This window comes from Sorex fumeus, unplaced genomic scaffold, assembly GCF_029834395.1.
Source record: "Sorex fumeus unplaced genomic scaffold, SorFum_2.1 ptg000035l, whole genome shotgun sequence".
Taxonomy (NCBI): domain Eukaryota; kingdom Metazoa; phylum Chordata; class Mammalia; order Eulipotyphla; family Soricidae; genus Sorex; species Sorex fumeus.
The window spans coordinates 15,783,241-15,810,475 of record NW_026606092.1 but is presented as its reverse complement, the minus strand read 5'-3'; the positions used below and the strand labels follow the sequence as shown (position 1 = coordinate 15,810,475).

At 38.5% G+C, this 27,235-nt stretch overlaps 1 protein-coding gene across 1 annotated transcript in view; it reads left to right on the top strand.

Moving 5' to 3' along the window:
* Positions 1-27,235, top strand: part of LYPD6B (LY6/PLAUR domain containing 6B) — a 245,791-nt gene that overhangs the window by 193,155 nt on the left and 25,401 nt on the right. The window contains exon 2 of the mRNA XM_056117675.1: positions 13,851-13,915. The gene's annotated coding sequence lies outside the window, so the exon portion shown is untranslated. The remainder of the gene's footprint in view (positions 1-13,850; positions 13,916-27,235) is intronic.

Genomic DNA, 27,235 nt, shown 5'->3' with positions numbered 1-27,235 from the left:
GCCATATGGATAACCAGTTTTTCTTTCTTTCTCTCACCATTGTATGATCTTGGCCCCTTTGTCATCAGTTAGATAGTCTTTTCTTATTGCTATTGTAAATTAGTAGCATTTTTTTTTTGGTGTTTATTTGTTTTGGTCAGGGGGAACACACTCAACAGTGCTTAAGACTTATTCCTGGGTCTGTGCTCAGGGGTCACTCCTGATGGGGCTTAGGGGACCATATGCAGTACTGGGGACAAAACCTGGTTCAGATGCATACAAGACAAGTACTATCTTTCTAAGCCCTATAGAAAATGCTGAAGTCAGGAAGCATGATGCATTGATTTCCCTTTTCTCTCACAATTGCTTTGACTATTGGGGGGTCTTTTGTTGTTCCATACATGTTTTAGACTTGCTTTATCTATTTCTTTGAAATATTTCATTGGTAGTTTGATACTGATGGAGTTACATCTATAGATTCTTTTAGGTGAAATAGCCATTTTATTACTGTTCATTCTTCCAACGCAAGAATACTGGGTATCTATTTGTATCTTTTATTTCTTTAAACAGTTTCTTACAGTTTCCAGTCTATAGATCTTTCACCTATTTTTGGTTGGGGTTTACTCCTAAGCATTTATCTTTTTTAATGCAATTATAAATGGTATGATTTTTAATTTCCCTTTTCTCTAAACTATTGTGTATGGAAATGCAAAAGGTGTGTGCCTGTTGATTTTTGTATCCTGTGTCTTTCCTAACTTGTTAATAATTTCTAGACTTTCTAGTGGAGTTTTTAGTACTTTTTGAGTACATTATCATATCTTTTACAAATGACAATCATTTACTTCTTTTTAAAAAATGAATTTCTTTTATTTATATATCTTTCTTGCCTAATTGTTCTGGTATCAACATTATGTATGTAGACTAATAGAGGTGATCGTGGATATTTTGATTTGTCTTATTCCAGTTGTTGGAGAAAAACTTTCAGTGTTTGGACATTTGTATTATTTCTATTTTTTTACATCCCAAACACTGCTTTTTCTGCATTCTATAGGCTCTGATAGCTTATTTCTTCATTAACCAGAGAATTATTCAAACTATTAGTCCCCACATATTGGAGGTTTTTCTCATTTTCTTTTTGTTGTTCATCTATGGCCTCAAGCCATTGTGATGACTTGACTTTTGAAGCAAGGTAACTGATTTGGGGGAGACCCTCTAAAACCTCAATTCAAGTAGAACTCAGTTTCAGAACGAGTAGGAATGAATCTGGTAATCAACCCTTGAGTCTGTGGAACCTCTTTAAACAATTGGTTGTGGGTTCTCACAACCAAGAGGGAGTTACATCTCAGTGATTGAGAATACCAACCAGGCTCTCAGAACTGTGCTAGGATTTGATAAGGAGACTGTATCAAGCCGAAACATCAGGCAGTACTTTGCTGACTTCAGAGAAGGTAACATATTTTAAGTCTATATAATTTTGCATTCACCTTTTTCCTAATTAGATGTGCTCCCTAAAAATTGATTCTTGGGAGCATGAGCTATCAATAGAACAATGGGTAGGGTGCTTGGCTTTCATATAGTTGACCCAGATTCAATCCCTGGCATCCCACATGGTCCCCCAAACACTGCTAGGTATAATTCCTGAATGCAGAGCCAGGAGCAACCTCTTAGCATCACTGACTATGGCCCCCCAAAAAAGTAAAAAAATAAAAATTGGTACTAACCATTGTGAGAGTAGTAAGTGGATGGCAAATACTTCTTCATGTAAGTGAAAAGTGTCTTATTTTGAAATACAGGGAAATGTATTATTTTAATAGATAACTAGATATGACTTAGTGAAAATAAGTATGCTGTGATAAAGTCTGATCTGGGAAGCAGGAAAATGCTGGGCACAACTTTCTGCACTGGAGATTTAATTTGCTATGGGTAATTAGTTAAATTGGATTTCCCCACTCCAAGTGTTACATTTCCGGTGTTATTAGAAGAATTGAAAACTTTTCTGAAGGATAAAATTCCTGAACTAAGAATGGGAGTGGACACTGGAGCTATCAAATTTGCTGCAATTCCCCCAAGTACCAAGCTACCGATGTTCTAGACTAGAACATGTAGACAGTGTCTTAATAAGACATCTAGTTACTGCTGCAAATCTTACTGCTTGTTTGAACACTTTCATTTATTATGGTATGTACAAAAGTCTCAGTCAGCATTTTTCTTTTTTTAACTTTGCTTAATTTTTTTTGATATTTCCTCTACTGGAAAAACTAAAGGTGAAATATATATGTGTGTATATATGTATATATATATGCACATATATATACATATACATACATACACATGCATATGTTTGTATGTGTCACTTTGTTCTGTGAACCTCTGTGCACGGTCTCAGCATAAATAATATGTTTTACAACCTACTGTAAGCTTAGGAATCACTAGAAAAGTACATGTAATGCTTTGTAATTCATTGACTAATAGCAAGTTTTATCATCTTCATCATTTACTTAAGTTATAAGAATAAACCCTTCTTTTATCTTTTTTTTCCAGATGTACAAATATCTTGGCCTTCTTGATTATTTATTTATTTTGTTTGTTTTCTAATTGACCACATTTTTATCTCAGTCAGACCTCATCCTGTTTTGTCTGTAAGCAGTGTGGAAAACATGAGAAGGTGAGAAGGGGGGATTTATATCAGCCAATTAAAGGAAGCCCTATTTCCTCTGGTTTAAAAAGTCTTCTTAATTGATTCTATTTATGTTGGGAATTTGTGGTTTTTTTTTTTTTGAGTCTTTCTTCATTTCTAAGAAAGGCATCCGAGTAGTAGGGAAGGATTGGGTACCCCAGTGGCAGGGGGATAGACTTTATATTGTAGACAAAACAAAGTTTGTAGAGTAAGATTTTATACTGTCCTGTGTTTTGGATATTCTCTCTGACAACGTGTCATATTACATGATCCTGTGACTCCTGGGGTCCTCTCATGCCAAAGTCTGTTGCTTGAGCAATATGTGGTTTTCTATCCCAGCAAAGAACAAGTCTCATATTTTTATTCTAGTTCTTTGTAGAGTGCACAGTAGGTACTCAAACATGCTCATTATATAAATATAAGAGCCACATTCCAACTGTTCGGTTTAGAAGTTTATTTGCTTAACACATCGGCTGGATCAAGCATATATTTGGATTGAGGATGCCAAAGTATGACATTTCTAATCCAATGCTCAACATAATTACCCACACAAAAGGAAGCCAAATACATGAATTACATTCATCACTGCACGCCTATGCCTCAGCTTCAGAGCACTGCCAAGTCTTCTTAGAACTGTCCTCAGGGCCCAGTGAACTCAGGGGGATTCTGATGCCCTCATTTCTACTTTTCTTCATGATCTTTATTGTTGTCAAACCATACAAAGCAGAAGTTCCCAAACTTCTGAGCCTACTGGCTCCTTTTCAGCGATGAAATCACTCTGTAAATCTCCTGGAAATTTACCTTCTTTAAGGGAACAAACAGAAAGCACCCTACCATTGAACCTGAGGCTCCTAGTACCTCCTATCCTGGTCTCATGCCCTCCAGATACTACCCACTTTTAGAAAAACTAGTGGAGTTAACTAAAAGTCCAACCAAAGACAGCGGGTGTGTGGTGGGGGTGGGGCTGGGGGTTGTCAGAGTTTTTTCATATACAGCCACTTGGTAGGTGTCATTAAGAGGGTCCATTCTTGAGGTTCTGGAATTTTCCTCCAAGGATTTCATAAGTCACTGAATCTTGTGGTTTTCCTAGTGGAAGTTCCTAATTCAGTGCCAATTTGATAACTTTCCTAGAGCATTTCAGCTTCTGTCTCTCTCCTCCCTCTCTCCCTTCTTCACTCCCTCTCTCACTCCCTCCTTCCATATGCATATATGTTAAATGCCATAAATCAATCATGAGAGTCCAGATCACTGTTGCTGTAAATATATTCTGAGCACTAGGCAATTGGCCACTCACAAGAATTTGTCTTTTCCACACTTTAATTTCAGGGTAGAATGGAATATGCGCATTCCTGGGCAAGTGCTTTTGTTCCTTTAACTTTTTTTTTTTTTTTGCTTTTTGGGTGATGCCCAGCGATGCACAGGGGTAACTCCTGGCTCTGCACTCAGGAGTTACTTCTGGCGGTGCTCAGGGGGCCATATGGGATGCTGGGAATCGAACCTGGATCGGCCGTGTGCAAGGCAAACACCCTACCCGCTGTGCTATCTCTCCAGCCCCTGTTCCTTTTACTTCTTAAATCCATTGTCCCTGAAAAAAGACATGACTTAATTTCACCCCTCCTTTCCCCCAGACCATAGTATTCATCAATTGTTTGAGTCTCTGCTTTGAGCTGAGCCCGTTCCTCGAGATGAACGATCACCCCTATCTTCACTGTGAACCCGGTGAGCCGAAATACTCCTCCTTTTCCACACACATCCTTCTTCCCGTGAAGAATCCCACCCCATGGTCTCGGTGGTTCCTTGACTTTTGGACCACTCACGAATTTACAGCAAGGTTTTCCACCCCCACCACACTCCCGGTGGACCGATTGGATGAAATCGCCAAGGAGAGCAATTACAGTCTGAAGCCCCAAACTTGAACAATCTCACATTAACCTGGAAAAGTAGCGCAGTGATTGTCATCTGCTGACACACCGCCCACAGACAAGGAGAGAGAGTTCTAGGCCAGCCAGGCCTCTCAGGAGTGGAGCAGGAAAAAAAAAATCTCTCCCCAGTGAGAGCAATTAGAACAATGAGAACAATTAGAAAGGCTCCCTGAGCCAGTTCATAATTTGCTTAATCATGCTTTCTTTGCTGAACTACGGTTTTTGGCTCTGGGGGCTTTAGGAGAAAAAGCAAAACTGCAAGGAGCAAAAGGAAAGGAAGCAATTAGGAAGTAAGGATTTACATCATCGATGCTCCTTTCTCATGGGTTTGGAGTTGATGGGAAAGAAGGCGCGTGCCATTGATGTCCTGGTGTAGAGGAGAGGAAGCCAGTTTGGAGAGTGGGTCCTTTGAGCCTTATTTGGGTGAGGATATAGTGAGATCACAGAACGAAACAGCTGGGAAGTTCCAGAAACCTTTTTATGTAAGCCCAGAATTTGAATAATGCACTAAATGGAGTGTAGTGCATATATTTAAATATTTATGTACAAATGGCTGTCATTTCTCAGCCAGCTCTGCCATGGTCCCATGACTTGATACAATTGTTTTTAAATGATCATTTTCTAGATGCTAGAAAGGCATTGTATAGAAGAAGATTAGACTCACAGCAAATCAAAGGAAATTCAGAAGAGACTATTACGAACCAAATATATCCATCAGAGCAAAGAAGTTTAGAAGGCAGTATAGGGTAGGAATAAAGATGGAGGAGTTTGGAGTTGGACCTGAATTTAAATTTAGCCATGCTTTAGCAGCTTTGAGACCTTGAGTAAGTGACTTTTCTTCTCCTTAAACTTCAAATTCTTCACTTATAAAGTGGTGACAAATAAGAGAACTGACTTTGGAGGGCGCATTGTGGGAAATAAAACTAATGATCATAGGTGCCTGATACCTATAAACTCACAATGTATGTGTGGAGGAAACTGTTGGCAAATCCTTAGAAAAATCTCAAGTCTAAGAACAGAAACTGTGTTTTAGGGACTGAAAGTTGTGACAGTGAACATAAGACTGCCTGGCACAGAGTAAGTAAGTGCTCCATAAATATGGATTAAATAAGTGAATATCCTTAATTTCACTTTCTGTGACTTCAGTTATCTGTAGTCAACTGAGATCCAAAAATATTCAGTCCAGTGATAGGGGGTAGTAAGAGGAGAATACATGTATATCTTTTGTTCTAGTGCATCGTTACTTTTGTCCTGTTGAATTACTTTTCATTGTTCACCTCTTGTCGTGCCTCGTTTATAAATTAAACTTTATTTTCAATATGTGTCAGAAAAATGGCCAATAGGGTTTGGCCCTATCCATGATTTCAGGCTTCCACTGTAGTCTGGAATGGCTCCCTGTGGTAAGGAAGGTAAGAAGGATGTAGATGCATCTAGTCTATACAGCATGTAGAAACTGGATTATTTTATGAAGTTAATGAGAATGTGTTTATTTAATGTGGTTTTTTTTTTGCTTTTTGGGTCACACCCGGCATTGCACAGGGGTTACTCCTGGCTCTGCACTCAGGAATCACTCCTGGCGGTGCTCAGGGGACCATATAGGATGCTGGGAATCGAACCCTGATCTACCACTTGCAAGGCAAATGCCCTACGTGCTGTGCTGTCGCTCCAGCCCCTGTTTTGTTTGTTTTGAAGCCATCTCTTGCTGTGCTCAAGGCTTACTCCTGGTTCTGTGCTCAGAATCACTGCTAGTGGGGCATGGGAGACCATGTGTGTTGCCAGAGGGTGCCAGGGACCAATCAGGTTTGTTCTTAATGCCTGTACTAGCTTCTTAGGCTCTAAAATGTGTTTGTTTTTTTTTTTCAAATTGTGCTTTATTTATTTATTTTGCTTTTTTGGGTCACACCTGGTGATGCACAGGGATTACTCCTGGCTCTGCACTCAGAAATTACCCTGGTGGTACTCAAGGGGACCATATGGGATGCTGGGAATCGAACTGGGGTCAGCCACATGCCCGCTGTGCTGTTGCCCCAGCCCAAAATGTGCACTCTTATATGAGGAAAGTATAATGAAAGAAAAAATAAAGTGGGCCAACTCTGAGTTTGATAAAGGTGTGTTTTTCAAGCAATTAGCCAGGAAAGTGTTTAGACTCTCATTTCCTTTTAGGGACCCAGTTTGATTTATTTCCTTCCCTCCAATGAAATGACTTGGTGCATTGGAGTAGGGAGAAGGACCATATTTTTGTGTCTTCTTGGCCCTACATTCCCAGTTCCTTTACTCTCTGGTTTTGGCTAATGCTAAGAAGAGACACTGAAGGAGAGGGAAAAGTAAACATTTTAATTACTGACTGTAAACCCTTTCCTCCCATTTACTTCCATTTCATGACAGCTTAATATCTCCCAAATGATGGCAAAGAGCAGCTCAAAGATGTCAGAGTCTAAAGCACCGCTGCTTCCCCCGTTGTAAACAGCCTCCACCTGGGGTCTATTCGAAACTCACTTGTCAAGCTGTGGGCTGGTAGCTTCTGCCCTGGCCTGTGTGCTCCGCTCCCTGTTCTAGGCCCTTGCCCCCAGGGTGGGAAAGCGATTGATGGTCTCTGCCTACCTCTCCCCTGAAGCCATTTCTCAGTCAGGAGGTGATGAGCAGACTCTGCCTTCAGAGAAAGACCAGAGGAAGATGCACACAGTTGCCAACGAAAGGAATGCAGTGGTGGGACCTCCTAGCTACAGGATTATGTAAATCACTCAGCACCAGTAAAATCGCTGTTATGAAAGGCAAGTAGTTTCCGTTGGTACCAGAGCTAATTAGTCTGAGGAAAATGGTGACAGAGGATTCTGTAACTTCTCAGGAGGTTTCCTCACAGAGCCTTTTGAGCACACTCGAGTCTCTGAGGTTCCTCATGGGGAGCTCATGTTTATTGAGTGTATACTTGTCTTCCAGACATTATTCTGAGTGGTCGAGACATGTTAACGCACTCATCTGGGGTCATTAATTTTTATTATCTTCATTACAGAAAAAAGGAGGTGCAGCACTGGGTGGGTAAGGAACTTGCCCAATGTAACACTTAACTCTTCTAAGACTTGATTCCACATGTAAAAAAAAAAAATTGAAAAGCTGAGAAATAGCCTAGGTCTGGCAAAGTCTTTAGCATGTCACTCAGCTAAATCACGGAAATCCCAGCTCACCCTCACTAATGGGTGAGGAACGGCTGCATCCTAGCCTGTGGGAGTGGATTAGAGGCTCCCCTTTATGAAGCCTTCAGGCCCTGGCTAGGTGGCAGGCCGACTTGCCTCATTTTCTCCTCTTACGTGTTTGAAAGTCTGATGTCTGAGATTTCAGCTTCTTCACCAGCATCTTGGGGTTGCAGAGTTGCTTGTAGGATATTTTGAAGAGCTTAACTGTTGCAGAATTTGTGCTTTTACTTACTTATTAGCCCACATTGTTTAGGGGCAACGAAAGACATGAGGTATGAGTGAATAAAAACCTAAGTTTTACATCCGTCAAAGTGACATATTAATATAACAAGTAATTTTTCATGGGTTAGATTCTGTCCATGGCAATTTTGCGTTTTTTTTTTAACTCTAAAAACATGATATTGGGGCCGGAGCGATAGTACAGAGGATAGCACGTTTGCCTTGCAAGCGGCCAATCTGGGTTCAATCTCCAGCATCCCATATGGTCCCTCAAGCACCACCAGGAGTAATTCTTGAGTGCTAATCTGGGAGAAATCCCTGAGTATCGCTGGGTATGATCCAAAAAGCAAAAATAAATAAATAATTTTTTAAAAAAAATTTTAAAAATAGTTTAAAAATACATAAATAAAAACACGTGATATTAACACAGTTTAGATAAATCCTTTCTGAATATGAAATGTAGGATCTGAATGAGGACAAGAAGGAAAGGAGCTATGGAGAGAATGCAGTGGTACCTACTGGTGCCTATTATCTCACAAGGTGTGGCTCATGTGTTGACTTAGCAGCATATCATAGCCTTCTCTGATCAAAAGGAACAGCTTCTGTTCTGAAGGAAGGCTGTGTTTCTTTGCTGCTTATCTTCCTTACCTCGATCCTTAATCTGCTGTTACTGCAGACAGCTGTGGATGCATTCTCACCTCTTTAGGGGACTTTGCAAAATGTAATTAAGATGGTGAATTGTCTGGGTTCCACAGTCACTGCTATCAACTGCTACATTTCAAAGCTAAATAAAAGTGCTAGTTGGTATCATCTGCTCCTTGAATTTTCCACACCCCTGATCTCTTATAGCAACCAGTTTTAACTCTATAGTAGGTGTTTAACCATAAACTCTAGAGTTTGAACCTTTTTTTTTAATTCTTAGTTTTGTACTAATGTGGATAAAAAGTAAAAACAATGAAATGAGATATACCTTAAGAAGTTTCCTTTCTACTTCTATCTTCTTATACTGTATTTTAACTCTTTCCTTTTATCTATAGTTTTCCCATAGTTCCTTACTATGCTTATGTATATCATTAAGCAATATTTTTATTCTATTCTCTGAAATGAAAGGAGATATATACTAGAATTTTAAAAAATTCTTTTCATCGTGGAATAAAGGAAGCATTCTTATTTTGAAGTAACAAAATTATATATATGTCATATATATAGATTTTTATATATGTACTTATGTATATATGGATGTTTGGGTTGTTTCCAATCATTTGCTTTTACAAGCAGTGCTGCTTACTCTTAAGATAATAAGTCACTGGGTATGCATGTAGGTCTATTTGTAGAACAAATTCTCAGAGCGAAGATTTGGGATCAGTGATAAATGTAATTGAAATTTTAATAATATTTCCAAATTGCTCCTTAGGGGTTTCATTCCCATTAGCAATATAGGAAAGTGCCTGATTTCCCATGGTATTCTCCAAAGAGAGTTGGAAAATATTTTTTACCTATCGAACTAGCAAACTCTAGGAATTAGTTTTATTTTGCATTTTACTACTTTAAAAGGTGCCTAACTTTTCTATGATTTTTCTTTTTTACAATCCCTCAGGTTTTTTTTTTTACAAATAAAACTCACCACCCTATTTCCCCATTATTTTTCACTGAAGTAAAATCGGCATACTTCCTTAGTTTTAGGTTTACAATGTAGTGATTCAACCTTTATGTTCATTGTCAAGAGATCACCATAGTGTCTACTTTGTCTATTTGCCATGTTTTATTTGCAGTTTTCAAATTGTAATATTGACTACACTCCCTATATTAGTGTACAATATTTCCCAGGGTGTATATTTGATAACTGGACATTTGTACGTCTGAATTCCCTTTACCTATTTTACCACTGTCAACTCTATCAACTCTCATTCCACCCCCTTCATCTTTTCTCCACTATATTCTATTCTTTTCCACTCAAGTAACATTTGTTCTGTTGCCAGTATTTTATTTTTTAATTGTTTTGTCCATCAATTTTATATCTTTAACAATGTTCATGTGGATAAAAATCATCTAGCTCTTGTATTTTTCCTTCTGGTTTATTTTACTGTTTTGCAGTCCCCTTGAGCTTATACTATTTTGCTGTGAAGGACAACACTTTATCTTTTAAAAAGTAGTTCTGAAAGGAGAATGCCCTGCCATAGAGGCAGGGTGGGATGGGGGGGTGGGGGTGGGAGGGATACTGGGATCCGCGGTGGTGGGAAATGGGCACTGGTGGAGAGATGGGTATTTGATCATTGTATAATTGAAACCCAAGCACAAAAATGTGTAAGTCTACAGCTGTACCTCATGGTGTCTCACTAATAAAAATTAATTAATTAATTAATTAAAAAATAAAAGTAAAAAGTAGTTCTGTATATTCCATTATAAGAATATACTACATTGTCTTTATCCAGTCATCTATTTATGGGTGTTTTGTTTGGAAAGTGATTACGATGATAATATTCCCTTCAAAAGTATAGCAGGCTTTCTCTCTTTTCTCCAAGTCTCTGGCACACTTTGTCCTTTTTGTTGTCAGCTATACTTACAGTAGTCAGTGGTAATGAGCATTTTCTTATGCATGTCAGTGATATGTAGGCCCTCTTTGGAGAAGTGTCTGTTCGGATCTTCTGCTTAATTTTTAGATTGGATTTTTTATTATCACTTTTTTAATACCTGAATATCAGTTCCTTACTTGATATATGAAATACAAGTATTTCTCCTATTCAATAAATTGTATCATTTATATTTCCTTTTCCATACAAGAGCTTTTTAATTTAATGTGGTTTCAATTGCTTTTATTCCCCTATGGTTGGAGTCGAGTCACCAAAGACATCTCTGATGCTGATGGCCTAGAACACAAATTTCTCCAATATTTTCTATGTATTTTATTATTTGGGGTTTTCATTGAGTCTTTCATCTTGAATTAATTTTTGTACATGGGATTAAGGAGTAGTCTAATTTTATTCTTTTGCATGTAGTTGTCCAGTTTACCCACACTTATTTGTTGAAGACATTTTCCTTTCTTCTTGTATGTTTGTAGACCTCTTGTCACAGATTAAATATTAATAAACATATAGGTTTATTTTAGGGCTTTCAAGTCTTTTCTACTGATTTCTTTTTTCTTTCCTCAAAACCTTGAGTTTTAATTACTGTAACTTTGTACTATACTTTGTCAGGTAACAGGATGGCTTCATTTTATTCCCCTTTTTGCACAACTGGTTTAGAAATTTAAGATCTTGTATAATTTTCATATTTTCTTAGTATTTTTAAATTCTACTTCTTATAAAACCATCATTGGGTATTTTTTCTCCTTGGGGGTTATACCCAGTAATTTTTAAGAGTTATTTCTGGCTCAGTGCTTGGAGACAACTTATTGCATTGCAAAAATCCCCTGGGCTCATGTATGCAAAAAACATATATTCCAACACTTTGAACTGTGTTTCTGTCCCCCTCCTTAGAATTTCAAATGACATTGCATATAATGCTTTTGGTAAGATGGATATTTTGACTGTAGTTATTCTTTCTATCCATGCATATACAGTCCATTTATTGTCTTGTTCTATGTCTTTTAACAATATCTTATTATTTCTTTTATATATATTTTACCTCCTTTGTTAAAATTTTTATTATTAAGGTTTTGTATATGTACTTGCACATATATTTCTAATGTTTCTGATCTATATATTATCATTATATAATTTTTGTCATAAACTATTTTTTTTCTTAAACTTGTTTTATTCATTTTAGGTCATGCCTGGTGATGCTCAGGGATTACTCCTGGTTCTGCACTCAGGAATTATTCCTGATGGTGTCCAGGGGACCATATGGGGTGCCAGGGATAGAACTCAGGTTTGCTGCATGCAAAGCAAACACCCTACCCACTGTACTACCACTCCAGCCCAATATATATATGTATATATATATATATATATATATCACTGTCACTATCCTCCCATTATTCATCGATTTGCTCAAACAAGCCCAGTAACATCTCCATTGTGATGCTTGTTACTGTGTTTGGCACATCAAATACGTCACGGGTAGCTTGCCAGGCTTTGCCATGTGGGCGAGATACTGTCGGTAGCTTGCTGGGTTCTCCAAGAGGGGCAGAAGAATCAAACCTGGGTTGGTCGGGTCGGCCACGTGCAAGACAAATGCCCTACCCGCTGTGCTATTGCTCCAGCCCATATATACATATATATTAAATAATTATTAAATAAAATTACTGTGATTAACAAAGTTGTTCGTAATTGCATTTGAGACATACAATATTCCCACACCAATATCACCACTCCACTCTAGCCCAACATATATATATGTGTGTTATATAAATATATTATTTTTAATTCACTGTGATTAACAAAGTTGTTCATGGTGAATTTGAGATGTACAATATTCCAACACCAATCTCATGATTGGTGTCAACTTTTCTAAATTCATATTCACAGATTCCCTTTTACCACCCCAGCCTGCCTTCTTGGCAGGCACATTTTTAAGTTTAGTTATTGTAATTTGGGTCTCCTGTTTGCAGTGTTGTTGTCTCTGTATTTTAGACATACACATATACCTCTACACCACCACTGAGCTAGGAACCTCTGACCCCTGCACTCCCCTCCTCCCACCCCTGCCACCCCATTCATCACTTTTTAGTTCCTTCTCAATTTTCTTTCTTCCATGTCCTTATTTCTACAATCTAAGGCCCAGGATAATCTAGGTATCCTTTGATATCTTGCATTTCCTAGTCCTGCTATTCTGTATACTACAGATAAGCGAGATTATCCAGTGTTTACAATCTCTGACTTACTTCACTTAACCTGTCACTGTCACTGTCCTCCCATTGTTCATCGATTTGCTCCAGTGGGCCCAATAACATCTCCACTGTGACACTTGTTACTGTGTTTGGCGCATCGAATATGTCATGGGTAGCTTGCCAGACTTTGCCGTGCAGGCGAGGTACTCTCGGTAGCTTGCCGGGCTCTCTGAGAGGGGTGAAGGAATCGAACCCGGGTTAGCCTGGTCGGCTATGTGCAAGGCAACCGCCCTACCTGCTGTACTATCGCTCCAACTCTCTAAATCCACCAAATTGCAGCAAATTGCATAATTTCATCGTTTCTTGCAGCTTGGAGATAGATAAAAAGAAAAGTTGTTGGGTTGAATGGCCACTCTATTCTGAGAAATCTCCATATTTTTCCAAAGAGGTTGAACTAGACAGCATTCCCACAAGCAGTGGATAAAAGTTCTTTTTTTCACTACATCTCTGCCAACACAGATCATTTAAGATTTGTTTGAGTTTTCTTGTATATATATGTGTGCCATTCTTTTCGGTATGAGATGAGTTATCATGTCAACTTGATTTGGATTTCTCAATTAACAATTGATGATCAGCATGTTTTCATGTGCCTATTAGCCATCTGTCTTCAGAGATACGCATTCCTTTTCCTTATTTTTGGAATAGTTTCTAGATGATATGAATTATACATTCCACATGATGAATAAACATAGGTCTTCAGGAGTTCTTTAGTTCCCTCACTTTCCAGACTCCTTAAGTTTACTATCTTTGTAGTGCTCTTAATGAAGAGAATCTTGTTGTCCACAACAAAAAAGACAGAAAAGGAAAGCTTCCTCTCTTGTCCTCTTTGACTTCTGGTGCAGCATGGCACTATTTGAAAAATACATTCAAGGTAGGCTTTATTTTAAGCACAAGGTAAAAGGGACTATTTTAAGCATTATCACAGAAGAGTTGCTCTGCCAATGAGGAGTTTTATGGTCTGGAAATTGGTACAGAATATGGATGAGATCTCAGAGTCCTTTTCAAGCTGGACTTTTTTTTCTTCTTCCTTTCAGGTGTCCTTGAATGAAGGGAACACGGAGAGTGTAAAAAGAGGAGTAAAGAAAGTTGTTAAAGAAAGGTGAGTAGCAGTAAATTTGGAAGGTGAAGTGAAGGATTTCTCTTGGGCAAATGGGAGTGTAAAGAATGCTGCCCCAGTAGGATGGGCTAAAACAACATAGGAAGAGAGTTAACCAGAGGATTCTTTTGGGAAAGCTTCTTAATTGAAGCTTATTGTCATCTGAAAATTGAGTGTTGGGCTGGAGTGATAGCTGACCTGGTTCAAACCCCTGATCCGCATATGGTCTTCAAGCACCTCTGGGAGTGATCCCTAGTACAGAGCCAGCAGTAAGCCCTGAGCACTGTTGTATGTGGCCCCCAAACAAAAATAAATAAATTTAAAAGTTTACTGTTGTTAATTGAAAGACCAGATCTTGGAATTGAGCCTTTTGGTAGAGCATTTGGCTATTAGGAATTCCTACAAAGGAATGAAACATGATCAGCATGTTTTCATGTGCCTATTAGCCATCTGTCTTCAGAGCTACTCATTCCTTTTCCTTATTTTTGGAATAGTTTCTAGATGATATGAATTATACATTCCACATGATGAATAAACATAGGTCTTCAGGAGTTCTTTAGTTCCCTCACTTTCCAGACTCCTTAAGTATACTATCTTTGTAATGCTCTTAATGAAGAGAATCTTGTTCTCCACAACAAAAAAGATTTCAGGTGGCAGTAAACTTATATTTAAATAAACATATTTCTCTGCAGATACTTATAAGTGCAATGATGCAACAAGAGAAGGTTGTAGACTTGATTCTACTAAGGCTGTGGACTTCAGTGCTATATTTCATCACAATATTTGCAGCCTTTTATTGAAGTTCAAGAATCTTGTACGTGTCCCTACTTTTGGGGGTTTGTTTTGGGAACACACTTGGTGGTTCTCAGGGCTTACTCTTGGCTCAGCCCTCAGGGATCACTCCTTGTGAAGTTTGGGGAACCATATGGGGTGCCAGAGCTCCAACCCAGGTGGGTTGTGTGCAAGACAAGTGCCCTTCCCGCTCCACCAAAGCTCCGGCCACATACATCTACTTATTTAAAGGAATGCCTAATGATGTTGTGAGCAGAAAAGACCTAACTTTTCAACTTGATCAGCATTTTCCAAAATGGGCAATACTATCCCTACCTCTCTGTAGAGGGTGCTTGAAAGGTGGGAGGGGGAAGGCGATAGTATCCTTGGGTGTAATTGGAGAGGCTCTTTTTTTTTTCACTTCAGGAAGATAGATTTGGAGGGGAGTGCTGAGTACTTTGTCTTTCTGAAAGGGGGCAGCCTGCCAAATAAGTCTGGAAGTCTGGAAGATAGATTTATCTTCAGATTAATTGCTCATTTTCTTTTTAAAGCCATCATTGTTGATTTATTTGTAGCATAAATTTATTTGTTGGTATCTATCATCACTTGAGACTAATAAACAATTGCTTTTACACTTTCCTAGTAAAGAGGTACTGGTTAGTCCCTACAACACTACAACACTTCCCCTAAGAGCGGGATATAACCAGCTGTCACACTTAGTCCCAAGTGGCTTTTTTCCTTGTATTTTAACATTGGTGGGCTGGAGCGATAGCGCAGCAGTAGGGCATTTGCCTTGCAAGCAGCCAGCATGGCCAAACAGAGTTTGATTCCTCCACCCCTCTCGGAGTTCCCTGCAAGCTACCAAGAGTATCTCACCGGCCTGGCAAGCTACCCAAGATGTATTCGATATGCCAAACACAGTAACAAGTATCACAATGGAGACGTTACTGGGCCCGCTCAAGCAAATCGATGAACAACGGGAGGACAGTGACAGTGTTTTTCCAAACACATTCAGTGGTCTGGCTGAAATCCAGTGGTATATTCTTATTTGTGTTATATGAGAGAACTAATGCGGGATTAAGGGCATAATTTGGACTGGATTTGGAGAAACTGACAAGGAATAGGCTTAGATTTTAACTCAAAATCAGGAGATAAACATTTTTGTCCTGTGGACCTGCATGAAGGGTAAAGGGGAGATAAGGGTTACCAGATGAGAGGAAGATATTGGACAGGAGATAAATGATGTAATTACAAACTGACCATAAGTATGCTAAGGAATAAATACCTAGGTCTTACTCTCTGCCTGCCATAGGCAAAATTGGCTCAAGTTAATGGGAAAGGGTACTGGGAGTGATCTTCATAGATTTGCTTTCCAGGGGGATACAAAACAGGATGAAGAGGGATGTCAAGTGGGTCAGAAGGTGGCAGATGAAAACTGCTCAATTCAGTTTGCATCCACCTTACTATGAGAACTGGGGAGAATCAAGTGGTTGAAAAGACCACGTGTATATGATGTTTGTTAAAAACTATAAAAGAATAAAGTAAACCATTGTTGAGAAATGTTGGATTATCAAAAGAAGAGTTCTCAAAATCTCCACATGGTTAACCTGAAATCAAAATGAACCAAAGGAAGTGGAAAATATGTTGGTAGAAAATATGATGAAAACTTCCCTTCTAAATTTTCTTTTCTTCATAATGACACAAGTGTGTGAGGCCTTTCAAGAGTTTTACCTCAGCTCCAAGCAAGGACCAGAATAAGAAAAGATAATGTTGTGTTCCAGAATAAGACCCACATTTCTTTGTTTTTGTTTGCATTGGGAGGGGGACAGGGGGCACACTTGACTGTGCTCAGGACTTACTCCTGGTTTTGCATTCAGGAATCACTCCTGGGGATCTCAGGGGACTATATTGGGTGTCAAAGGATTGAACCTGTGTGCAAGGCTAGTGCCCTACCTGCTGTACTATTGCTTCAGCCTCTCAGGTTTTTTTTTTTTTCACAGAATGAATACTAAGTCATGACTTGGAATCGATACAGAAAGTTTTCATAAATCTTAAATACTGGATCTGGGCTTTCAGAGTGAATGGGTAGAACCCGATGCTTTAAAAAGCAAGCTACATAAGAACCTTGCAGTTATGACTTCTGAGCTTTGGAAAATAATATGCTTATGAGAAATCAAATCAATAAAAATACTAATAACTAAGTATCACTTCCACTAACATTTTAGGGCACTTTTATTTTTTATTTTTTATTTTTTTAATGAATCACTGTGAGGGCACTTAATTTTTCAGGTTTTTAAAATATTTATTTTTTTTGGAAGTTAACATGTGAATAGGAAACGGGAAAAAGAAGCAAAGAACAGTCATCCACAATTATATGCAGTTATGTCTGACATGTCCTTCTAGGTCCTGTTTACCTACACAACTAATCATCCATTATGTTATTAGATCATATGTGTATGTATCATGCTTCTTTATATACCATAAATATTTACCATTTCAAAGTCCCAAAGCTATAGAGTATTTGGTAAACAAAAATACACAACACCAACTGGAAGGAAAAAATTTAATCCAGCTTTCTTGACAATGAAAATTTCTTAAAAGACAAAAATGGCAGTAAGGCCTCTAGATAAAGATATTGGCATAGTTACAATTAAAATACTGCATTCCCTGTAATGTTCAAGTGAAAATGAGATAAAGCAACCCAATAATAAAGTATAAGCTTCTAAGAGAATTATCCACTCATTCTACTAAAATGTTAGTCAGGAAGCCTAGTGCTAATGAAGTACTGACACTGACACTGTGTTCCTGCATGCAGCCAGAGATGCATCAAACCAACCAGCAACATCCAATGTGACCAAAACAGCCCCTTCCCCTGCACGTCATTCTCCCCTGCGCTGCCAACCTCAGAAACAAGATCTGTTGTTTTATTACTCAGAGAAAGTTTAACAAGGTTATGTCCAAGAAGCTCCCTTTCTATCAGTTACAACAGGTATATACAAAATGGGTTAATTCACAAAGTTCTACTTTTTATCATACATTGTCATCTCAGGATACCTAAAAGTTAGATGTTACAAAGCAATCAATGAACCTTGTTCACAATAAACACAGATATACAAAAGTACACATCTAGACCTACAGTTATAATCTAGACTGTCTTCTAGCTGAGCTACTATCAGAGCCCTTCCCTTCACCCTTCCTCTTCTTTCTTCACCATTTCAGTGACCAAGTATAGGACAGATCTTGCTCCAAGAGGTGGATTAATAGACTCCCAGAAGACAGTCCTTCCTAAAAACTAAAAATTATATAGAAATCGTTTACTAATATTACTTGTTAAAATATACTGTATTAGGACTTATTTTATAGCCATGTTAGCTAAAATGTATATATAAAACAAAAGATAATCTAAATGTGCCTGTAAGATTCGTGGGAACAGAAGCCTTCCCTGCAAACCCCTGCCCAATAGTCAGCATTCCCTTCATCAGTTCCTTTCCCAGATACAGCCATTCCTATGAATTCTTTTTTAAAAGGTTCTTTTCTACTTTTAATGTTGTACACTTTCAAACATCTATGATTAAATGTTTCAAACAGGGATTTGTTTTGCCTTTTGTCCACTACAATCTGAGTAGGGCACTTTTCTTAAAATGGTTCTTCAGAGGAATTTTTATATTGTCCTCTTATATATGCTTAGATAATCAGAATTTAGGAACCGAAAATATTGATATGGGATTTTGAGTTATATGTTACAAGATATTTTATGATACTAAGTATGTAATCCATAGAGGAACTACAGATCTCTCTTTTTAGCTCTCTAATTGATTTAGTAATATGACAATAATAGCTGGGGCAGAGACATTCATTTTCTTTCAAATATTACAACTTTCTGCAGAGTTGACATTTAATCTACTTTGTTGATGTGGAAGCAGCTTCTAAGAGCAGTAGAAGAATCTGCTAGAGTAGTTAACACCAAGATGTGATATAGTAAAGGACTGGCTGGAGCAATAGGACAACAGGAAGGGTGCTTGACTTGCATCTAGGTAACCCAGGTTTTTTTTTAATTTTATTTATTTATTTATTTTATTTATTTTTTAGTGAAACACCATGAGGTACAGTTGTAGATTTACAATTTTTTGTGCTTGGGTTTGATTATATAATGATCAGATACCCATCCCTCCACCAGTGCTCATTTTCCATCACCATGGATAATATCCCCCCCACCCCCATCCCCCCATCCCCCCCTGCCTCTGTGGCAGGGCAATCCCCTGTGTTCTCTCTCTCCTTTTGGGTGGGTAACCCAGGTTTGATCCCTGGTATCCCCTATGGTATCCTGAGCCCCACCAGGAGTAATTCCTGAGTGCAAAGCCAGCAGTAAGCCCTAAACAAAGCCTAATGGGACCCCTACCCCCAAACGCCCTTTCAAAATAAACCCCAAGAAGTAATATAGTCAGAATCCACACCCAGACTTGAGTACCTTCAAAGACCACTCTTCCGTTACAATGCTGAGACAACAATTTACACTTGACTTTACTCTTGCAGAACTGTGAACCATTCCAATATGTATTTTTATACTGCAATTAAAACAATATCTAATGAACATATTTTTTCAGTTTCTTCTGGAAATAGAAAGTTATAACCATATATATCTTCATATATGCATATTTTCTTCTGCCCCAAATTGTAGTGACAATTTATAGACCAAGTGACATGCAATAGTTTTGTAATATATGCAGGATGCAGATTTTTTTTATTAGGGTTGCTTTTATAAGCTTGCCAGTTTTCAGAGAGTTCTTTGAATAATCTATTCTGGATTTTGTGACTCTGCAAAAGTCAGCATGATGTTCTTTCACCGCAGCTTGCAGTTTACTGTTGATTTTTAAATTCCCTCCTGTTTCAGATACTCATGAACATGCTCTTTTATTGTATATTTTTGGAACTCAGTATTAAGAACAAAGTTGTGCTAGTTGGCAGTCAGGACCTTTTATAAACAATGGACAATGGTGTGTAGCACTACAACAGCAGAAAGACAACAGAACAAATGTTTAATGATGATCATACCCCCTTAAAGCTCTTCCAACTAAGGATACAGTTTGGATTTTTCTTTGTGAGGCACACCCAGCATTGCTCTGGGATTCTTCTGGTGGGGTTCGAGGGGTCATATGAGTTGCTGAAGGTCGAACCTAGGTTGGCCACATGCAAAGCAAGCACTGTACGCACTATACTATTTCTCCAGCCCCCAAGATATGGACTCTTAAACAGAGTTTGGCTTCCTGAGACTCATTCTTCTTGAATCAACAAATATTGAATAATATAGATTATTAATCAGCTATTGGACACTTTAGCTTCGGTTTCTATTAAGAGAGCTCTGATTGGCTATCGAAAGAAGTAAGTTCAATGACAAATAAAGGACATGGACCATATAAGTGCTCTCTCTTATGCTCAACCTGCATATAAAACACATGCTTTATATCCATGAAGTTTTGCCAGTGAATGGCTCACTGCAGTCTCAAACACTGGTGCACCTGCAGCTGTTCAAAACAACTCCTGCCTGGTTATGACTCTCAGAATTTAAAGGCACCCCCCCATCCCACCATAGGAAAGAAGAGAACATCTCTCAGTTGCCTTTCTGTGAAATATCGCAGAAATATTGTAGAAATATCTCCCTTCATAGAATTACTTCTTGATAGAATATCTCTGGCTTTAATTGCAAAGTCAGAAGAATCCAAATAAAGGAATAATCTGGAGATCAGCAAATTTAGACCTTGGTCACGTATTATTTGGTGATCCCTGTTTGATAACACACAGAGCTCTTTAGTTGAGATTTAGTAACAAGAAGAGTTGCTTTTTGTCAAATAATGAGAGTCTGTCCCACCTGTGTCTCCCTTGATTCCAAAGAAGCCAAGAGCAAAGGGAACCACGAACAGAGGCCTACCATCCATGGAAGGGCAGGGTGGGGACCTTTTCTTCTCTCTACCATAATAGTTTATACTCTGTATTCCCATAAGTGACTTGCAATAAGCCTCCTAAAAATTGATTGGAAGCAAACTAGATAAAATTATTCCACCTAAGAATGGGGTTGGAGAGATAGTATAGTGGGTGCTTGCCTTATACACAGCCTACCCGGTTTTGATCCTCAGCATCCTACATGCTCCCTCAAGCCTCCCCAGGAGCGATCTCTGAGTGAAGAGCCATGAGTAAGCCCTGGATACCATCGGGTGTGGCCCAGAAAGAAAATAAAAGGATTATTCCACCTAGGATACTCTCAAACCTAACATATTAACATCGTTTGTTTTGCAGGTGGGGGGGGGGTGTTAACACACACTGAGGTGCTCAAGGAGCAGTCTTAGCTAAACTTAGGAGACCATATATGATATCGGGGATTGAACCAGAGTTGGCCGCATACAAGGCAAGCTCTTTAGTTCCTGTTGTATCTCTCAGCTCTTAATTAACATTTTATGAGGTTCCTACCATTTATTTAAACAGTTCAATAAAACATAGCAAACCCATCTTTTTATTTTTAAAGGATATCAGTTTCCCATTTGTAAACATCTAGGCTAATTTTTACTTTGTTATATGAAATTCTTATCATTGTATTCTTCTATGTCATGAAAACCATCTCAAACAAGAGATTAAAATTGTATCTGCACAAAAATGCTGCTAAAAAGTTATTTTTGAAGTCTTTTAGCTTTTTCTTAAGCTGATTACACTATATCTCCATATTGATGTGATTTGATTTTAAATTAATTTGCATAACGAAAATATTAGTATTGTTTTAAATATCAATTTTTGTCAGGTGGTACGTAGTATAAAAGACTCCCATCTTAATCAGTGAAAAATGTAGTTTTATGCTAAGAAATAAGAGACTAATTTTCTTGACTTTCTGGTCCTATGTTTGATGCGATCTTTTTTATGTTTGCATTCTTTAAACAGTGTAGAAGAAGTAGAAAATAATATGGGAAACTCTGTTACATTAATGGATTTTTATGATGTAAATAAAATTCTTCATTAATATCCTTCCATAAAAAATGATAGAATATTAGAGCTGAAAGGTGCTTTGGCAAATACTTATAATTATACAATATTAGAGTTGGAAGGTACATTCTAGTTCCCCCCTTGAGTAAAATTCAGAAAAATTATAAATTCTCTTAGAAAATTAGAGCATATAACTTAACAGTGCCTGTACCAGATTTGGTCCTGCAAACATGAATATAGCAGTTGCAGCCTTTGATCTATACTCCGTGTCTTTTCTAATGATGTCTGAAGAGGTCAGAAGGGAAGGATGGGTAGGAGGAACAGACACCTAACCATTCTTGATTGCCCTCCAGGTAAAAGGTCCTTTTACTAGTGTAATTGTACTCCATCTAATTTAGAAAAAAAAACATTTACCTATGTGACACCAAGTCTTTCTTTTTAAAAAAAAATTTTTATTGAATCACCATGAGATACAGTTACAAAGCTTTCATGTTGGAATTTCAGTCATACAGTGATATAACACCCATCCTTCCACCGGTGCACATTTTCCACCACCAGTGTCCCAATTATCCCCCCCCCATCCCAACCCACCCCCTGCCTCTATAGCAGACAGTTTCCTCCATACTTTCTCTCTACTTTGGGGCATTATGGCTTGCAATGTAGATACTGAGAGGCTATCATGTTTGGTCCTTTATCTACTTTCAGCACACATCTCCCATTCCAAACTATCCCTACAGCCATTATTGACTTAGTGGTCCCTTCTCTATTCCAGCTGCCTTCTCCCCCCTGCTCATGAGGCAGGCTTCCAACTATGGAGCAATATTCCTGGCCCTTGTCTCTACTGTCCTTGGGTGTCAGTCTCATATTATGTTATTTTATATTCCACAAATGAGTGTAGTCATTCTATGTCTATTCCTATATTTCTGACTCATTTCACTTAGCATGATACTCTCCATGACCATCCACTTATAAGGAAATTTCATGACTTCATCTTTCCTAACAGCTGCGTAGTAGTCCACTGTGTAGATGTACCAAAGTTTCTTTAACCAGTCATCTGTTCTCAGGCATTCAGATTGTTTCCAGATTCTGGCTATTGTGAACAGTGCTGCAATGAACATACAGGTGCAAAAGTCATTCCTACTATGCTTTTTTGCACCCTCAGTGTATATTCCCAGAAGTGGTATTGCAGGGTCACATGGAAGCTCAATTTCTAGTTTTTTGAAGGAATGCCCATATTGTTTTCCAAGGAGGCCGGACCAGTCTGCATTCCCACCAGCAATGAAAGAGAGTCCCTTCCTCGACCCTCCTTCACTGCTGGTGGGAATGCTGACTGCTTTAGCCCTTTTGGAAAACAGTATGGACGATTCTCAAAAAATTAGAAATTGGGCTCCCATTTGACCCAGCAATACGACTCCTGGGAATATATCCCAGAGAGGCAAAGAAGTATAATCTAAATGACATCTGCACTTGTATGTTCATTGCTGCACTGTTCACAATAGCAAAAATCTGGAAAAGATCCGAGTGCCTGAGAACAGATGACTGGTTAAAGAAACTTTGGTAGATCTACACAATGTATTACTATGCAGCAGTTAGAAAAGATGAAGTCATAAAATATGCAGACAAGTGGTCCTGCATGGAAAGTATCATGCTAAGTGAAATGAGTCAGAAAGAGAGGGACAGACATAGAAAAACTGCACTCATCTGGGGAATATAAAGTAACAGAATGGCAGATGAACACCCAAGAATAGTTGAGATAAGTATCAGGAGGTCTGCTCCACAGCTTGGAAGCTGGTAGCACATGCTGGAGGAAAACACAGCTCAAATAGAGAAGGGGACACCGAGTAAAGGGTGTTTGGAGGACTCGCTGGGATGCGAGACACACACTGAAGTAGACTATAGACCGAACATGATGGTCACACAATACCTCTATTGAAAACCACAATACCCTAAAGCAAAGAGGGAGAAAAAGAGAATGCCATGCCATAGAGGTGGGTGCGGTGGGGAGGAGACGGGGGGGGGGGGGGTGGTAGGAGGGCTACTGGGTTCATTGGTGGTGGAGAATGGGCACTGGTGGAGGAATGGGTACTTGATCATTGTATAACTGGAACCCAAACACAAAAATACGTACCTCTTGGTGTTTCACTAATAAAAAAATAAAAATAAATAAATAAAAGACAGTGGAAGCAGTCATGGCCCTATGTCTCCCATGCATATACTTTTGGTGGAAGCAAGACTTGTGTCTAATCCAACATCAACAGAGTGAGGAAGTATATTCCTCTCACTGTGAGGAGGGCTTGGGGAATTAAATATTTGCTGAACAATAAAACAATCTGCCACAAAAAAAGAAATAAAAGGAAGGAAAGAGAGTCCCTTTCTCCCCACATCTGCACCAGCACTGGTTGTTCTTATTCTTTTTGATGTGTGCCAGTCTCTGTGGTGTGAGACGATACCTGAATGTTGTCTTGATTTGCATTTCCCTGATGATTAACAATGTAGAGCATTTTTTTCATCTACATTTTGGCCATTTGTATTTCTTTTTTTGAGGAAGCTTCATTTAATTTCTTCTTCCCATTTTTTGACAGGGCTGGAGGATTTTTTTCTTGTACAATTCTATTAGTGTCTTGTTTATCCTGGATATTAATCCCTTATTTGTTGGGTATTGGGCTGGAGCGATAGCACAGCGGTAAGGCATTCGCCTTACAAGCGGCCAACATGGCCGACCCGAGTTCGATTCCTCTGCCCCTCTCGGAGAGCCCGGCAAGCTACCGAGAGTATTCGATATGCCAAACACAGTAACAACAAAGTCTCCAATGGAGACGTTACTGGGCCCGCGCGAGCAAATTGACGATCAACGGGAGGGCCTTTACCTTTACCTTTACCTTAAATATTCTTTCCCTTTCTGTGGGCTCTCTCTGTATTTTGGTCAGTGTTTCATTTGAGGTGCAGAAGCTTGTCATTTTAATGTAGTTCCATTTGTTTATTTTTGTTTCCTCTTGCTTGGTCAGTGGTGTTTCATCCTTAAAGATGCCTTTAGCTTCAATGACATGAAGGGTTCTGCCTACATTTTCCTCCATGTGCCTTATAGATTAAGGTCTGAGCTTTCCTATATACGAATAATGAAAGTGAAGAAAGAGATATTTGTTAAAAAAATCCCATTCACAATAGTGACTCAGAAAATCAAGTACCTCGGAATCTGCTTAACTAAAGAGGTGAAGGGCCTATACAAAGGAAATTACAAAACACTACTTCAAGAAATAAGAGAGGACACTAGGAAATGGAGACATGTCCCCTGCTCATGGAAAGGGAGAATTAACATTATTAAAATGGCAATACTCCCCAAAGCATTATACAGATTTAATGTGGTCCCTATAAGGATACCCATGACATTCTTCAAAGAAATGGACAAAACACTCCTGAAATTCATATGGAACAATAAACCCCCAAAGCAATCCTTGGGAAAAAGGACATGGGTGGCATTACCTTCCCCAACTTCAAACTGTACTACAAAGCAGTAGTAATTAAAACAGCATGTTGAACTAGAGACAGACCTGCAGAGCAATGGAATAGAGATGAATATTCTGTCACAGACTCTCAAATATATGATTGTCGGACTGACATTTTGGCTCCCGGCATATGATCACTTAATCTTGGATAAAGGAGCAAGAAGTGGAACAAGGACAACCTCTTCAACGAGTGGTACTGGAAAAACTAGAGAGCTACTTGCAAAAAAATGAACTCTGACCTCTATCTAATGCCAGGCACAAAAGTCAGGCCAAAGTGGATTTCAGACCTCAATCCGAAAGGCACATGGAGGAAAACGTAGGCATTGAAACCGAAAGCATCTTTAAGAATGAAACTCCACTGACCAAGCAAGTAGAAACAAACATAAACAAATGGGACTACATACTACTACATTTCTTAATCGCAAATGGAGATGATAATTTAAAAAATTTGGTTAAATAAATATGGAATCAGAAATTTATTCTAGAGCTTTCTGAGTCTAAATCTCATTTTTCAAAGATGATATTATTAACTCTTGGCATGCTTCATTGTGTTATTCACTTTTCTGCCCTAAAGACCTGTGGCTTTTCTGCTTTAATAATGTGTAAGAGTCAGAACTGTTTCCTACTCACTACTGTTCACCAGGTACTTAGCATGGTACCTGATGATATATGATCATCAAGATTTCACAGCTACTTTTAAGAGTTGGACAAATTATAGTGAGAGGTTGAATCATGGTTATATTTTTCCCTAATGAGTGTTATTCAAGAGTAAAACCAACAGCACTCTGTGAAAATTTGTATTTTTGGAGAAAATGATGATTAAATTTCTTTCATATTTTGATTCAGATACATATAAATGATTGATTAAATATATTCAAACATTAAGTAACAATACTTAAACTTAAGGGGAAAAAGAACTCCATGTGCCAGAAATAAACTATCAGAGAAGTTCAAAGAGGATACCTAAGAGTTGGAATCTTTTAATGCCCAACCAAGGTTAGTGCCTACAACTTTAGTTCTCCTGCAAAGAAGAGAGCTGAAACAGATTCAGCATAAATCTCATGAAGGCTTCCAGAATTTAAGAGGAACCAGAAGGTCTCCATTTGTCAGTCTTGGCTTAACAGCCAGAAAACAAGTAGCACAAACTTTTGTGTGAATAGTCAAGTTTTTCTGGCCAATTTCTCCTTTTGAAAGGAGTCTTTTCATCTATTCCATTTTTCCCCAACTAAAATTTCAACACTCATTTTGAACTTATATTTTGTCTTTATTCTTTTTACAAGGGAAGCCAAGTCGATTATAGTTTGTCATTAAAGTGTCTAACTGCAGGATAAGTGATATCTGCAGAAAGGTGTGAATGTGAGTTTTGATAGGCACGTTGGACTTAGTCAAGTGTCTTCCCTTAAATGATCTATTACATTCTTTTTATTGGAAGCTGAAGTTGGTCTTGTACTTGCTGACTCATTTTTAGCAAATATGCAAGAAGTGACAGGATTTGTCACCTCTGTTTGTGTCTTCTCAAATCACCTTTTCAGTCCATCATTTCTTTATCATCTTTGGACACACTGCCAACTCCTTATAACTTATAACCTTTTTTCTTACTCTTCTAAGAAAGGCTCTCCAAAGATGTCAGTGCTGATGATGTTGGCATTATTCCAAAAAGTATTTTCTTCACTCCTTTATACTGAGTGTCAGACTAGGAAATAACATTGGTTGACAGCGGGGATATGGCTTGAGTAGTAGAATATGTCTGTGGCATGTGAGGGGCTCTGAATTCGATCCCTGGCACTGCACAGATTCACCAACATCTTCAGTGTAGCTGTGAAAACTCCAGCTTGCACTGCCAGCCAGGGCCTCTGTTAAAAAAAAAAAAAGAAAAAGAAAAACTCAATTTTTTTTCTTTTTGGTTCACACTTGGGGATGCACAAGGGTTACTCCTGGCTCATGCACTCAGAAACTTCTGGAGGTGCTTGGGGGACCATATGGGATGCTGGGAGTCGAACCCGGTTTGGCTATGTGCAAGGGAAACACCCTACCAGCTGTGCTATAGTTCCAGCCCCACAGAACTGAATTTAGATCATTTATC